At 38.8% G+C, this 14,561-nt stretch overlaps 1 protein-coding gene across 1 annotated transcript in view; it reads right to left on the minus strand.

The window, feature by feature from the left end:
• The window catches only part of HS6ST3 (heparan sulfate 6-O-sulfotransferase 3), a 1,181,693-nt gene that overhangs the window by 183,808 nt on the left and 983,324 nt on the right, over nt 1-14,561 (minus strand). The window lies entirely within an intron of this gene.

A 14,561-nucleotide genomic window follows, 5' to 3' on the forward strand; every position in this document is an offset into this window, starting at 1 on the left:
AGGTCCCAGGAATTGATGAGATACCAATTGACTTGTTTCAACTAACAGGTACTGCCCTGGATATGCTCACCAGGAAATTTGGAGGACAGCTGCCTGGCCAACTGACTGGAAGAGATCAATATTTATTTCCATTCCCAAGAAGGGTAGCTCCAACAGAATGTGACAATTATTGAACAATATCATTAATATCACGTGCAAGCAAAATATTGCCAAAGATAATTTAAAACCAGCTAGAACGACATAGATACGAAGCTGGCAAAAGCTCAAGCAGGATTTAGAAAAGGCCATGGCACCAGGAACGTCATCGCTTACCTCAGATGGATCCTGGCTGATAATAAAGAATATCAGAAAAATGTCCATTTATGCTTTATTGACTATGCAAAGGCACTTGACTGTATGAGTCATAACAAATTATGGCTTACAATTAGAAGAATGGGAATCCCAAAACTCTAAATTGTGCTGGGGCAAAACCTATATCCAGACCAAGAGGCTGCAGAGAAAACTGAGCACGGAACCATGATTTAAAATTAAGAAAGGTATGTGTCAGGGTTGTATCCTCTCTCCATACCTGTTCAATCTGTATGCTGGCCAAATTATTTGAGGTTAGACTCAATGAAGAAGAATGTGGTGTAAGGGTCAGAGGAATACTCATCAGTAACCTATGTTATTCAGAGGACACAACTTTGCTTGCTGAAAGTAAAGAGAACTTGAAGTACTTGTAAAAGTTCGGAGAATGCAGCCTTCAATATGGATTGCATCTCAACAACAAAGGAGCAAAAAGTCTTACCAATGGACCAATAGACAACATCATGGTTGATGGAGAAAAGACGGAAGTTGCCAATGATTTCATCTTACTTGGATCAAAATCAACACCTTTGGTACCAATAATCAGGAGGTGTATGATTCTGATAAAGTCTGTAGTCCGGGAACTCTCCAAATTCTTGAAGAGCAATGATGTCAGCTTGAGGGTGAAGGTGTACCTGATTCAGGCCATGGTCTTCTCAATTACTTGCTATGAACCAGAAAGCTGGACAATGACTAAGGATAACAGAAAAATTGAAGCTTTTGAGCTGTGGTGTTGGAGAAGAGGACTGACTATCCCATGGACTGTCAAAAGAACAAAAGAATATCTTGGAGAAAGTGCAGCCAGTGTGCTTCTTAGAGGCAAAGATGATAAAGCTTCGTCATATATATTTGGGACATGTTGCCAGGAGAGGCTATTCATTGGAGAGAATGGAAGGTTGGAAAAAGAGGGGAAGACCCTTAACAAGGTGGATTGACACAGCTACAGCTGTAATGGGATCGAGTGTATCAGAAAGTGTGAGGATGGCACAGAACGGGACACAGCTCAGATCTCTTGTTCGCAGGGTCACTGTGAGTCGTGCTGGACTGGACAGCAAATAACAACAAAAAGAAGAATACATTTCTGGTTAAAAAGCCCTCAAAACAGATTAGGCAAAATAAGACAGAAAAGCATTCCTTGAGATTGTGAAAATGGCAAACGCTTTACTTGGTGCCTTCCTCTATCAAAACTTTAAAAAAAAAGCACAAGCACCCGAAAACAATTCCAATATTTTAATAATGCCACATAATGTCAAATGACAGCCAATTACATACTTTTTAAAAAAGAAGACATATTTCTGGTGGCATTAAGTTGGTTTCCAGGCTGAAAATTATTTGAAAGAAATAGCAAAAATGGGATTATTTCCTCTTGTGGATTTATATTTCAGTTGGGGGGGGGGAATGCTCAACACTCACACAGAGCTTCTGCTTAGCAAAAGCATCTTTTTCTGCCCTCCCACGGGACGTGGTAGCCTGGAACCAGCTCTTGATTGCTCCAGTATTATTTATGTCACATCCTTGCAGCTGCAGACACTGAGGTGGTCTGTCTGGAGCCCCTGTGGCACAGTGGTTAAGTACTTGTCTATTAACCAAAATGGCAGTGGTTCAAACCCACTAATTACTCCATGTGAGAAAAATGTGGCAGTCTGCTTCCATAGAGATTTCTAGAGTATTGGAAATTCAATGGAGCAGAGGTTCTCTGAGTTGGAATCAATGAGACAGCAGTGAAGGGGTTTAATTTTGAATGTATTCATCTGCTTATGTCAGGCTGTGCCCAGCGTCCCTGCTTAAAGAAAAAGTTGAGATCTTATGGCTGTGATTAGTCTAGAGTGAGTTTGACATTAATCTCATGAAATACCATTGTAAAAGGAAAAAAAACAATCGAATGAGAAAAATGAACCAGATGGAGGCTGAGAGTATCATCAACTCTCTTCCTTATTACTGTTGATGTTAGGTATTGCTGAGTCTATTTTGACTATCTGAAATCATGTGTTAGAGTCACACTGCCTCTTAGGGCTTGCTTCCAAGGCTGTAATCTTTGCAGAAGCCTATTACCACATCTCTTTTCCCACAGGTCTGTGTGTGTGTTCAAACCACTGACCTTCTCGTTTGCAGTTGACGTAAACAATGCACAAGAACTCCTTACCTCCTTACTGCCCTGTGTTAAATGACCATATAGTTGGCAGGGACTTATTGAGAACAAAGAAATCACTATGTGAGTCCACATGAGCATGGCGTGCTTCACAGTCTCGGGGCGAAAATGAACTCACAGTTGAGATGAGATCCTTTATCAAATATTTTTTTTAATTGTTTTGAAGGAATCTTACTTTGCTTTAAAATATGTTGGGTTTTGTGGTGTTGTTGTTGTTGTTAGGTGCCATCAAGACAAGTACAACACATAGCAACCCTCTGAACAAGAGATCTGAACCCTGTCCTATCCTGTGCCATCCTCACATTCTCTGACACACTAAAGCCCATTCATGTGGTCACCGTGTCAACCTATGTGGTTGAAGGTCTTCCTCTCCTTTGCCATGCCTCCACCTTTCCAAGCATGCCGTCCTTCTCCAAGGATCATGCCTAGAATATGAGAGATGAAGTTTGCCATCCTTGCCTCCAAGAAGAACTCTGGCTTAACTTTCTCTAACACATATTTGTTTGTTCTTTTGGCAGTCCATGGGGTATTCAGTATTCTCCTCCAATAACACAATGTACAGCAAGTGATTGAAAAGACCATGATCTGAATCAGGTGCACCTTAGTCCTCAATCTAGCATCATTGCTCCCCAATAATTTGGACTTTCCTAGTGCAATACATCTCCTGATCATCTGATTGCTGGTCCCAAGTATACTGATGTTTATTCAAGTAAGATGAAGTAGGTGACATTTTCAGTCTTTATCTATCATGATGACTCCAATCAGTCTAGTGGTGAGGATATGTTTGTTTGTTTGTTTAAAATATAGTACAAATAGGATGTATGTAAATCAGTATATAATAATATAAAATTTTTTAAATATTATTTTTCAAATATAAAAGGAAAAGGTAAAAATATATAAATACAGAAATATATTTCTTATCTCCATATGTATCTAAGACATAAACAAGAAGAGAAACTCTGATATCATTCTGTCATGTATCCTTTCAAAAGTATTCTATATCCATTTAAGAAATTGATAAACCTTTTAACAAAGATTTATTGATGATCTGATATGTGTCATACAAATATGCGAAGCATATGTTGCTTTGATGTGCTGTCAAATCAGAACTGACTCATAGCTGACCTTCCTGCAAACTTTCAAAGGTTGTAAATAGCACAAGAGGAAACTGTTGTCTTTCTTCTAACAGCTGGTAGATTGAAACTGCACATCCCTCTTTTCTATTAAGCCACAAGACCACCCCATGAGATGCATATCGGCAGACAAAGTAGTCAATAGCTTTGCCTTTAGGCAATTTCCATTCCAGTGTGAAAAGAGAAAAAATAAATAGAAAAGCACAATAATCTTGTGGTCTATTAGAGGGGAGTTCTGATTACCTGATCGGAAAGGAGTTACATTGTTAACCCAAAGGCAGGAAGTTCGAATCCACCATCTCCTTTGCAGGAGAAGGATAACCAGTCTCCTGTGCGACATACAGCCTCTGAAAACTCACTGGAGGGCCACCTCTGAGTTATTTCTGACTTTATCGCGACACGTTGAGAGAAGACAGATAATTATCACGGAGAAAAATCAAACCCTAAAAGGGCAAAGGAATTCTTGATATATTATAGAAATGGGTTGGGATACTTAAGGTTGAGTGGCAAAAGTCTCACGGACAAAGAGGTATTAGAGTAAATATGCCTGAGAGAGGAGCGAGGATGAGTTGTGCAAATATCAGTGAAGAGTTAGAGAGCAGAGTAGAAAGTGGAGTCAATGTCAATGACGTCACTGTAATGAAGAGGATTCTTGTTCTGGAGCAAATAGAGAATCGTGAGAAGGCTTTGAACAAGATAGAAATGATTAGAACTGTAGCATGTAAGGATATTGTGAGTATTTTGTTGAGAAAGACAATCTAGAATTATGAATGGGAATGTACTTAGGTACACATTGTAGTAACACAGGCAAAGCATTAGAATGGGTAAAATTAGATTGGGAAGGACACCAGTGTTGTTGTTGTTGTTATGTGCTGTCAAGTCGCCTGTAGTACAACCCTAGTACAACAGCCCTAAACTCTGCCCTATCCTGTGCCAATCTAGGAAGTGACAAATGCTGGCTCGATTCTGGGAACACTGGAAATGGTAGCATCAACAAGATTGGCCCTGAGATTGAGCTAGAAGAGAAAGTTAGTAATGACCCCAAGAAATCTAGAGCAACTGAAAAATGGAAGTGCCCTTATCACAGATGCAGAAAAGGGAAGAATTAATAGGTTTGGGGAGTAAGTTTAAAAGCTCATTTCAGATTCACTCAATTTGTAATTTTTTGTTGGAAATGTGTGGCCAGTTGTATGGGAAGCCAAACTTTATACCAAATATTATATGAAAACCCTTGTTCAGGAATTGAAGAAATTATGTAAGTTAGGATTTCTCTTGTGGCAGATACTAGAAGGTGAGCTGTTTGTTCCCTGCAAAACAGGAAACAGCAAGGGGCCCCCTACAGAGGGAGTGTTACTTCCTGGGCTGGAGTTCACCCTGAGGCATCAAGGTTAATAGATAAGGGTATACAAAATTCTTGCATTTGTGAGCCCCTCCCTCCTGAGTCAAGGGGAAGGTTTTAAATAGATTGGCTTCATTTGCATTAAATTATTTTTGTAACTTACTTCCTGTTGGTTTTGAATAAAAAGACAGAGAAGCTTGGTTTGAGGTCTTCAGTCAAGAACTGTTGGCCCCCTGTTTTATGCTCTCTGCTCTATCTCATTCCTGGCTGTTTGTCTCTTTATTAATAATTATAAAATTATTCTATTCTTTGGGACCCTCGGTCTGCAACACAGTTGGATAGACTACTCTGAGATAAAGGGAATAAATATAATTTGAAAGTCAAATACAAATATATGGTATTTGATAACAGTGAGATTGGAAGTGACCCCCTAGGAGCAAGTGTAGGAAGGGAAGGTAAAAGGTCGTGTATGGGCCTTTGGTCTTCGTCAGAACTTAGCCATGAAAGATATATAGCAGGAATTTGAAGAGATCGAGGAGCAGTAAGCAGGGAAGTGGAAAGCTACTCTGTGGTGTCCTAGAAGCCAAGGGAGAAACACTTCAGGAAGGAGGAATACCAAGGGAGTCTAAAGCGGCTAAATGAATTACTGACACACAGGTCAATGTCAATATTGATGAAAAGAGTTTTAGCAAAACAAAATGAATTAGGACAGAATTATATGTAAACAGCAGATGAGAAACTGAAGAAAACTGTTATAGATTAAGGCTTCAGGAAAGCTTGCTATAAAGTAAAAGGGGTAATAAATAGAAGGAAAATAAGGCCATGAGTAGATTTTTAATGGAAGTAAAAATACATTTATATGCTTATGCTATCATCAGTAAAGAGGTAAACTTAACATACACAGAATTTTTACAAATGTTTATATCTTTTTGTTGCATATAAAACAAGTGGTTACCACACTAACCTGAATTTTTTCCTCTTAATTACAATATTGAATTGAATTTAAGATCTTTTTTACTGCAAAACACACTGTTTCACTGTCATAATTCTTCACAAGAGATTGTAAACCTGGTTCTGGACAGGACCTAGTTCTGCTATATTATTATAGGGTCGCAATGAATCAGCATCTAACAATAACAACAAAGAAAAATGATTCCGATTTTGAAACGAAATCAAGCAAATGTTAAAACAAATCCTGATCTGAGTTACATATCCTTGTTGTTGAATCAGAGTTGGTTTGTAATTGACCTTTCGATGGGTTTCCAAGGCTGTAAATTACAGGGAACACATTTTCTGCTTTTCTTACTATTAGTCATACTAGACTCGCTAACAGTAACATACCTATCTCTATCTCCACATCTACCTCTATATCAGCATCTCTAGCTCCATCTACTTTTTTTAAAAAGTTTATTATTATTCTTGATTTTAATGAAAAGTTACTAAGATTTTGGATTTCCATTCATTCATTGTTAAACTTTTCTCCCTGCCTAGCCCTCCCCTCCAGTTTGCTCTTCTCTTTGAAAAGTAGAAGAAAAATTCTTACATTGTTATGCAATCCCTTCCCCCAAGTCCACTCCACTATGCAGCCTTCATTCTGGACTTCTGTCTTAACAATAATACCTAATCATAGATCCCTTTTAAACAGTTCTCTCCCTCATCTGTTTCAATGCAGTATGCATAATTTATCCCATCTTTCTCAGTCTCCCTCCAACCACGACGTCAGTCCTATTTTACAAGTGGCACTATGCAGTATTTGTCCTTTTGTGACTGAGCTATTTCACTCAGCATAATGTCCTGAGGGTCACCCATTTTGAATAATATTTCATGAGTTCCTTGTTTTACATCTCATTTACTTTAACATTTACATCTTCATCTAATTCTGCAATAACATCTACATCCTACAACTACATGTACTTTTACTTCACATCTAAACCCTCCTCAACATCCCCATCTACTTCGGCATGTGTTTCTACAACTACATCTACTTCTGCATTTACATATACATCCCACAACTACATCTATTTCTACTTCACATCAACATCTTCATCTGCTCTGCAATCCTAAAAGTACAAAGTTCAAATTCACCAGCTGCTCCACAGGAGAAGGATGGGCAATCTCCTGTGTGATTTATTGCCTGTGAAAATCTTATTTAAAGTATCAGCTATGGGTAAGTTCCGACTCAGTGACACACAATAACAATGTCTCTATATATCTGTATTTATATCGGTATCTCCCAGAGAAGCTGTAGAGTCTTTAGTGTGGCTCTAAAGACTATCCGACCACCTGGATCCTGGTGGGGGGCCAGTTCTGACTCTATATATGGATCTCCGGGACTTCTTCAAATGTTGAGTCCTCTGCTTCAGTTTCAGATGTGGGGTGTTCCATTCCTTCTCAGTGTGGGGCCCATCTTTTGTTTTTCACATAGGAGACTCCTTGTCTTTCAGTAGGAGATGCTGTATTCCCTTCATCAATGGACTCATTGCTTCATCCAAAATGGACGAACCGTAGAGTCCATAAGATTGTCTTGTTGGTTTCCAAATTCCTTTGGAAACATTTTCCCTCCACTGGGAACATTCTTCTCACATCCTGTCTGGCTGGATTTCCCTAACTCTTCAGACCGCAATTATCTCCTGAGAGAAGATCCACCCCCAGATTTTGAGAAGCCTCTCCCAGATCCTTGGCTCCCCCACCCCCACCCCATCTCATAGATGCTTAATTCTCTCTGGATTGATCTCCAGAAGTTCACCCACCTCCTGTTCACCCTATAAAGTTCTTTTAAAGAAAATTTCTTTTGAAGAGTACTTTGTGGTAGTTTGTAAAACTTGTATTCCTAATGTATTTGGAACTTTTCCCCTATATTAAGGGAAGGCATTTTATTTTCATTAAAATGCTTCTCAGTATTTATTTCTGTACTAAACATGATTACTGGTCGTGTGTTTGAGAAAAAACATTTTATATCAAGACATCAGTATTCTCTATTTTTTTATGAATTCAATATTTTAATAAAAATAGGTGTTGTAATTTACCAAATGCTAATTGATAGAGAACTGCACCGCCAACACAAAGGTGGGCAATTTGAATTCACCAGCTGCTCTGCAGGAGAAAGATAAGCAATTTCTTGTGCAATTTCCAGCCTCTAAGGATTCACAGGCGGGTCAGCTGTGAGTCAGTTCCCTCTCAATGGCAATGAGAATGAATGGCCTATATTTACGGAAATCATATGATAGTTTTCTTCTTTTAATTTATTGTCATTTATATTAGTATATATCTGAATACTGAATGAATCTTACATATTTTTTTATTTTTCATTGCTTTTTTATTTTTTGAAACATGTGTGAGGGAGAAGGATGAGCATTTTCCTCCCACGTAATTAAGACTTTCTGAAAACCTGCTGGAGGGTCAGCCATGGGTCAGTTCTGACTCAATGGTACACAACAACAACAACAACATGTGCTAGGAATATGACTGGAGATTATTTATGGTTTTTATTCCAATGATTTCCTCTTGTGCTTCTTTCCTATGCAAACTTTTTTAGCTATTGCTATAAAAACATAGATTTTAGTTTGAGGGGAGAGCATCTTTGCATTGTGAAATGGATCAAGTCAATTCTTGCCCTCAGTATTATTAAGTGCATGGAGACTGCCTCCTTTACATAGTTAAAAAAAACAAAACCATAGATTTTTTTTCCTTTCATTTTTACACTTTCTGAAACAGCAGCACCACAGTTAATTTTTAACTTCGATTTAAGAGAAATGTTTGCAATTTCCTCATAGTTTTAGCTGTCATTGTTGTTTTTAAACATATATATTCCTTAAACAATGAATCTGAAATTCACGTTGGAATAATATTTTCTAGAATTTAGTGAAATGTGCAAAGAGCTGGAGTTGGAAAATTCAAATGGTCAAACTTGTCCAGCATTTTTTAAGCTGAAGGAACTAAAGAACAAATTCAAGCCTCAAGTTGCAATACTTAATGATTCTATACACAGAATATTGAGTGATCTAGGAAGCAATAAAGGAAAATGGAAGGCATACACAGAGTTACTATACCAAAAAAGAACTGGCTGATACAGAAGAATTTCATGGAACAACATACACTCAAGAGGCAGTGCTGGATGGAGGAGGAAGTGCAGGCTGCTCTGAAGGACTTTGTGAAAAACCAGGCCCCAGGAATTGATGGAATACCAGTTGATCTATTTCACCAAATGGATGCTTTCCTAGACATACTTAGCAGGTTGTGCCAAGAACTCTGGAGGTCAGCTACCTGGCCAACTGACTGCAAGAAATCCACATTTATTCCCATTCTTAAAAAATAAGATGACCCAACAGAGTGTGGGAGTTCTCTAACAATCTCACTAATATCACATACAAGAAAAGATTATACAAAAATGACTGGAACAGTACATTCACAGAGAACTATTAGAAATACAAACTGGAATTAGAAGAGGTCATGTCACTGAGGACATCATAGCCAATGTTAGATGGAGCTTGTCTGAAAGCAGAGAGTACCAGAGGAATATCTGTGTTCCATTGACTATGTAAAGGCATTTGACTGTGTGGATCACAACAAATTGTGGCAAGTCTTGAGAAGAATAGGAATCTCAGAACACTTGATTGTGCTCATGAGAAACCTGTCCTTGAATCAGGAAGTATTCTTCAGAACTGAGCAAGGAAACACTGTATGACTTAAAATCAGGAAAACTGTCCATCAGGGATACATCCTGTCTTCATATCTTTTCAAACTGTATGGAGAACAGATCATCTGGGAGGCTAGACTTTATGAGGAGGAACGTGTCATCAGGATTGAAGAAAGACTCATCAACAAACTGCATTATGCAGATGACACAACCTTGCTTACTGAAAGTGAGAATGACTTGAAGTGTTTGCTGCAGAAGGTCAAGGACTGTAGTTTGAAAATAGATTGAAGCTCAGCATCAAGAAAACAACGATTCTCACCAGTGGGCTAATTGGAAGCACCACAATAAATGTGAAGAGATAGAGATTGTTAACAATTTTAAGCTTGCTTGGCTCCACAAACAATAATACACTTAGCACCAACAGTCAGAGAATCAAAAGACAAATTGCACTGGGGAAGTCTGCTGTCAGAGACCTTACCAAAGTGCTGAAGAGCAATGATGTCAGTCCACAGACTAAGGTACATCTGATCCAGGTCTTAGCAATTACTTGCCATGCATCAGCGAGCTGGACAATGACCAAGAATGATAGAAAAGTATTGGTGACTTTGATTTGTGGTGCTCAAGAAAAGTACTGAGCATAATACCATGGACTGCAAAGAGAACAAATAAGGCTGTCTTGAAGAGGATGAAACCAAGTTTCTCCTTGGAGGCTAGGATTTTTAAGCTCTGTCTCACATACTTTGGGCACATGGTCATGAGGGACCAGTCCTTAGAAAATGATATTATGTTTGGAAGGGTGGAGGGACAGTACAGGAAAGGAAGACCCTGGATGAGATGGACTGATACAGTAACCGAAATAATAACGGGGTAGGTGTGTTGGCGTCAGTGAGACTGGCTCAGGACAGGGCAGGTTTCAGAGCTATTGTACATAAGGTCCATATGAGTGGCAGGGCAGGTTTCAGAGCTATTGTACATAAGGTCCATATGAGTGGCAGGCCACTTGATGGCACGTAACAATGATGACAACAGGTTGTACATATTTTCTGTATTTTCTATGACTCTCCTTACAAATTCACTGTCTTTATCCATAATACTTAATAGAGCTGAGCAGAACGATCCCTTATATTTTTTTTTAATTTTCTTTCTGTTCCCACTGACATTTATCTTTTTTTGTATCTCTTTCTCTACTTTCCCTGATTGAATTAGCCTCTCTTCTGGATTTGCTAATAAATCAATTTTTCCCCCTATAGTCTAATCCATTAACATGTTTTCATCCTTCTTATGTATTTTGTTTTTTCTTAGAATTTTTAATTTTTTTTTCTTGCTTATTACTAGGAATGTTTGCTCTATAATTGTTCCATTAAGAATGACTTTAGACACACATCCATCTATACACACACACACACACACACACACACACACACACACACACTATGGACTACCATATTTTCATCTGTTTCTTCTGGTTATATAATAACAATGTGTATTTTGGGGGTTCCTACTGATTGAAGGAGTTGTCAATACCAATTTTCTTGCTAAAATAAAGTTCTGCTGTTTGATTCCTTCAGGAAATCCTAGAGAAAAAGATGAGGTATTCTCTGGTAAAGATTTAAAGTCTTGTAAACCCAGTGGAGAGTAGCAATGAGTCAGAACTGATGGGAAATTTCTTTTTCAGATTCTTAGTTTTAAGAAATATTTGAAACTTCCACAATGCCATGATTGTTGTTATTTTTAAAAAGCTATGCTCTGAAATTTCTGTTATTACATTTGAATAAATAATATTTTGAGCACTATTCAACTTTGGTGGAGTTGTTGAAATTTATGGACAACATATTGCATTTTGCAAATGTTTCTTGAGGATATAAACAGAAGTATTCTGTTTTCGGGTAACAGGTCAGATATTTATGTGAACTCACTTACCTTATTAAGTCTGGTTTTTTTTTTTTCAGGTTTTCTACTTGCTCTGCACTACTCTGTCATTTCACTGTTCTGAGGAACTTGGGATTGCTGTGATACTAAACAGTGTGCCATTGGTGTGTCAAATGCCCTAACGGTTACACGTTGTTGACAGTGTTTGGTAGATCCCACACATCAGGACAGACTTGGAAGCAGGAGTGGCATCCATTTCTTCAACATGCCTTTGGAAACTCTATGAACTTAGAGAAAGGACAGTAGTTATAGAACAGGGTTCAGGTTTATAGGGTCACTACTTGATGGCACTCAACAACAACAACAACAACAACAACAACAACAACAACAACAACATATAACACCAGGCCCGTGTCTCTCTTTTGGAGTTGGGTGAACCAGCTGGATTCTATAAGATCATGCTCTTGTTTTGATTGAGGATCTGTGTGGAATGTTAGATTAATTTTTATTTTAGCCTCTTGTTTAGAGTCAATAAGACTTCCTGGAGGGCCCTTGGATTTAAGGTCAACCCCTTGTTTCCATTTTGGAGACTAGGTAAAGCGGCTGGACTCTGTAAAGGTGGGCTCTGTTGTTTTGGTTGAGGGTCAGTGTGGAATGTTTAGTTGTTTTTTATTTAAGACTCTTGTTTAGAGTCAACAAGACCTCCTGGAGGGCCCTTGTATTTAAAAGTTGGGCCCCCAAGGGGTTGTTTTAATTCCTTGTTAGTATATTTTGGAGGAATATTCTAAGTCTTTCAGCCCTCTTCCATCACTTTGCTACGCAGTGGTAACCTGGGGTTCTGAGATGTTGAACCTTGTGCCACTGGGATCTTGAATGCCATAATGGTTGCCCATGGTGGACAGTGTTTGGTGGAGCTGTCAGTTTAAGATAGGTTTAGAAGTAGGAGTGGCATCCACTTCCTAAACCACATGCCTCTGAAAACACTATGAACTTGGAGAAAAAGCGACAGTTCTAGAAAGACCTCAGGTCTTTTGTTCATAGGATCGCTATGAGTCAATGGCAATCAACAACAACATGTTTTATTGGCAAATTGACAGCATATAACAACAACAAGCACATGCTTTGGGGGCCCAGCCTACTTAGGGAGTTGAATTGTGAATCCCAAGACAGCATCTATTTGAAGGTTCAAATCCATAATCAGCTCTGTGGGAGAAAACTTTTCAAAGCTGTGTGACTTACAGCCTCTCGAAACCTCCCAGAAGGTCAGCTTTAAGTCTGTTCTGACTCAATAGCAAAGAGATGAGATATGTGCATCTCATCCACTTTTAATGTGTGATAACTGCTTTAAGTACTGACCTAAAATACAAACTCACTGCTGTCAAGTCAACTCTGACTCAACGTAACCCCATGGCATAGAGTAGAACTGGCCAAGGGTTCGCAAAACTATAAATACTTACAGAAGCACCTTTCTCCTGTAGACTGCCTAGGGAGTTCAAACTGCTGGCCTCTCAGTTAATAGCTAAAAGCTTCAACCACTGAGATAACAGGGTGCTTTAAATAAACTATACTCTCTGTTTCCTTTATGATTCTAACCATTTTTAGAATTGATCTTGATGCTGTTCACTTTCATAAGCTATCCGTACTGTTCCATCTTCATTGGTGACTGCCTTTTTTTCATTAGAATCTGTTATTCCAGACTAACATTTTTGCTTTGGATTCACATTCATCTTATTTTCTTTGCATCAACTTGGGATGTCTTTCCCTAGTTGGTGATTTCTCCAGGTTTGGTGTTGTTCCCCCCTCCCCCTCATTTTGTTTTATACTCTATTTAGGTCAGCTTTGAATATTGTGGTTGTTATGTGCCATTGAGTCGATTATAACTCAAAACAACCCTATGAGTATTGGCTCTAAATCTTGCCCTACCCTGAACCAACCTCACCATCTCTGACACCTCTGAACCCTTGGCCACTGTCATTTGTGTCAACCCATCTCAGCCAGGGTCTTCCTCTCCTGCAATGACCCTCCACCCTTACAAGCATGATATCCTTCTTCTGAGGACTAGTTCCTCCTGGTAACATGTTCAAATATGTGAGAGAGAACTTTAAAAATTCTTACCAACAAAGAGAAACCTGATTTCATCTTCTCCAATCCAGACTTGTCTGAAGATCCAGGCTATGTTCAATATTCTTTTCCAGCATCACAACTCTAAGGTATCAATTCTTCTGTCATTCTTAGTCATTGTACAGCTCTCCACTGCCTAGCAAGTAACTGGGAAGACCATGACCAGGATCAGGAACACTTTGGTCTCTAGACCGACATCATTGTTCTGAAACACTCTGGAGCGGTCTCTGACAGCAGACTTTCCCAATGCTATTTGTCTTGATTTATTGACTGTTAGTGCCAAGAGTATTGATTGTGCATCTGAACAAAAGGATATTGTCACAGTGCTGCCAATTGGCCCCAATCTTTGTTTCCTTGATGTTGAGCTGCAATCCATATTGAGCACTGCAGCCCTTGACCTTCTGCAGTAAATGCTTCAGGTCCTCTTCAGTTTTGAGGAAGGTTATGTCAAGGAATGTTGTTTCATCTGCATAATGGAGGTTGTTGACAAATCTTCCTCCAATCCTGATGCCACATTCTTCCTCATAAAGTCAAGCCCCAACAGTGATCTGTTGAGCATACAGAGTGAAAAGGTATGGAGACAGTAAGCAACCTTCATGTACTCTTTTCTTCATTTTGAACTATGCATTGTTTTCTTTGCCCTGTTCTGATGACTGCTTCCTGTTCTAAGTATATGTTTTGCATGAATACAATCAAGTGTTTTGGGATTCCCTTTCTTCCCAAGTTTAGCCACAATTTGTTGGGATCCACACAGTCAAAAGCCTTTCCAGAGTCAATAAAACACAAATAGACCTTCTTCTGGTTGTCTTTTCTTCCAGCCCAGATTCATCTAACACTGGCAATTTCAATCTTTCTCTCCATCTATGTTGTTTATCGGTTCAGGAAAGTGATTTTCATTTTCTTGATGTTGAGAGGTATGATCTATATCAAAGATTGTAGTCTTTGATCATTTTCAAAACTGCTTCAAGT

This window comes from Elephantulus edwardii, unplaced genomic scaffold (genome assembly GCF_000299155.1).
Source record: "Elephantulus edwardii isolate Elephantulus edwardi_28Jun2011 unplaced genomic scaffold, EleEdw1.0 scaffold00004, whole genome shotgun sequence".
Lineage (NCBI taxonomy): Eukaryota > Metazoa > Chordata > Mammalia > Macroscelidea > Macroscelididae > Elephantulus > Elephantulus edwardii.